A 2500-nucleotide genomic window follows, 5' to 3' on the forward strand; every position below is an offset into this window, starting at 1 on the left:
GAGAGAGAGAGAGAGAGAGAGAGAGAGAGAGAGAGAGAGAGAGAGAGAGAGAGAGAGCAATGAAAAATATTTGTTTCTCTTGATAGACGAAAGTTCTCTCCCTCCCTTCCTCCCTTCCCCCCTCTCCCTCCATCCATCCATCCCTCCCTTCCTTCCTCCTTCCCTCCATCCCTCCCTCCTCCATCTAACTGAAGGACATCGAGAGAGGACGAGAGAGAGAGAGAGAGAGAGAGAGAGAGAGAGAGAGAGAGAGAGAGAGAGAGAGAGAGAGAGAGAGAGAGAGAGAGAGAGAGAGAGAGAGAGAGAGAGAGAGAGAGAAAGGAAGAGAGGAATATAAAGAGAAGAAAGATCAAAGAGAGAAACAGATGATAGAAAAAAAGAAACGTAACAGAAGAAAAAGGAAAAAATAAAAGAGAAGAGGAAGTAGAATGAAAGAGAGAAATGGGAGAAAAAATTAGGAGAAAAGAGGAGAGAAATGGAGAGAAAAAAGATGATATGTGGTAAAAGGAAAGGAAGGAGGGGAAGAGGAAAGAGGGGGAGGGGAGAGGAGGAGTAGGAGGAGGAGGAGGAGGAGGAGGGAGAGGAAAAGTGGTTAAAAGGAGAAGGAATAAGAGAGAGAGAGAGAGAGAGAGAGAGAGAGAGAGAGAGAGAGAGAGAGAGAGAGAGAGAGAGAGAGAGAGAGAGAGAGAGAGTAATGAGTTAAGGGGTAGTTAGCGTGCAATCACACCACTTATGTCACCTAAATCATCTTAATGGTCGTTAATGACTCATTTCACCAGACCCCTTAACTCCCTCGCCTTTCTCCAGCCCCCTTAACTTTCCTTCCCTTCTTCTCTCGCCCCCTTAACTCTCCCACCTCTTCTCTCCCTTTATCTCCCTCTTTTCCTGTCCTTCTCTTCTCTCCATTCCATTATTTCTGTTTGTCTCTTCCTCTTTCATCTCTTTCTTCCTCTTCCCTTCCTTTCTTCGTCTCCTCTTAACAGCCTTTCCTTCTCTCCATTTCTTTATCTCTCTTCCTCCCTATATCTTTCTTTTTTCCTCTTCCTCCTTTTCTCTCTCTCTCTCTCTCTCTCTCTCTCTCTCTCTCTCTCTCTCTCTCTCTCTCTCTCTCTCTCTCTCTCTCTCCTTCCTTCCCCTACCGTTTCATTCTTCCCTTCTCCTCCTCCCTTCTTCTCTTTATTCTCTCTCTCTCCCCTTCTTCCTTTCCTCTTAACTTCCTCTCTCTTCCTTTATCACTTACTCCTCTTCTCCCTCTTTCTTTACTTCCTTTCTTCCTCCCTTTCTTTTCTTCCTTTTAATTTCCTCCTCCTTGTTTTTGCCTTCTTTATTCTCCCTCTCTTCTTCTCTTTCTCTTAACTCCTTCAGTTCTTCCCCCATCCTTCCTAACTCCTTTTCCTCTTTCTCTCAACTCCTCCTTCATTTTACTTCCTCTTCCATCACTCTTCATTACCTCCACCCTCCTCCTCCTCCTCCTCCTCCTCCTCTTCCTCTTCTTCCTCCGTCCACTTTCCGTTTTTACAATATTTTCTTCGTTTTTTCCTCACCTCATTTTTTTCCCTCTTTTTTCCTCTTATTTATCTCCCTCTAGAGTCACCTTCCATCTCTCTCTCTCTCTCTCTCTCTCTCTCTCTCTCTCTCTCTCTCTCTCTCTCTCTCTCTCTCTCTCTCTCTCTCTCTCTCTCTCTCTCTCTCTCTCTCTCTCCACACAAAAGCTTTTCTACCTATCAATCCCTTGCCTTTTATCTCCTTCTCCTTCTCCTCCTCCTCCTCCTCCTCCTCCTCCTCCTCCTCCTCCTCCTCCTCCTCCTCCTCCTCTTCCTTCTCCTTGGGGATCAGAAGGAAGGAAATGGGGAAGCCTGACCCAATCCCCACCTGAGTGCTTATTGGTTCTTGGAGAGCAGGAGGAGGAGGAGGAGGAGGAGGAGGAGGAGGAGGAGTACCGGAAGAAGGGAAGAGAATAAAGGGTGAACTGAGGCGAGGAAAGTGGATGGGAATGAAGAGTAGGAGAAGGAGGAGGAGGAGGAGGAGGAGGAGGAGGAGGAGGAGGAGGAGGAGGAGGAGGAGGAGGAGGAGAGGGAGGAGGGCAGGAAGAATAATCAAGGGATGCATAGAAAGGCAAAGAAAAGAAGGAAAATAAACGGAAATTAAAAAAAGGAATACAAAGGAATACAAAGGAATACAAAGGAAAGCCAAACAGCAACAGACCTTTTGGTCCTTGCAAGGCTGTTTGGTAACTACTTCTAACTAGCTACAGTGAAGAGAGACAGGACAGCATAGCAGAAGGCTCCTCCCCACCCACCACTCCCTCCAGCTTGCGCTGGCATGGAAATAGTTGGGAAAAGTACCATGCAGTATGGAAAAACTGACATGGAAATTTTCATAGGAAAGGATGAAAGGAAGTTCTACTATTCACCCTACGGTGAACTCTATACGCCTATCTGAAAGTTAATACAAGTTATATTAAAACTGTTGAATAAGAGTTTAAATAGTGAATTTAGTA

At 45.7% G+C, this 2500-nt stretch overlaps 1 protein-coding gene across 1 annotated transcript in view; it reads right to left on the reverse strand.

Annotated features, from left to right (window-relative positions):
* The window catches only part of LOC135090953 (neuromodulin-like), a 77377-nt gene that overhangs the window by 8673 nt on the left and 66204 nt on the right, over window positions 1-2500 (reverse strand). The window lies entirely within an intron of this gene.

This window comes from Scylla paramamosain, chromosome 36 (assembly GCF_035594125.1).
Source record: "Scylla paramamosain isolate STU-SP2022 chromosome 36, ASM3559412v1, whole genome shotgun sequence".
Lineage (NCBI taxonomy): Eukaryota > Metazoa > Arthropoda > Malacostraca > Decapoda > Portunidae > Scylla > Scylla paramamosain.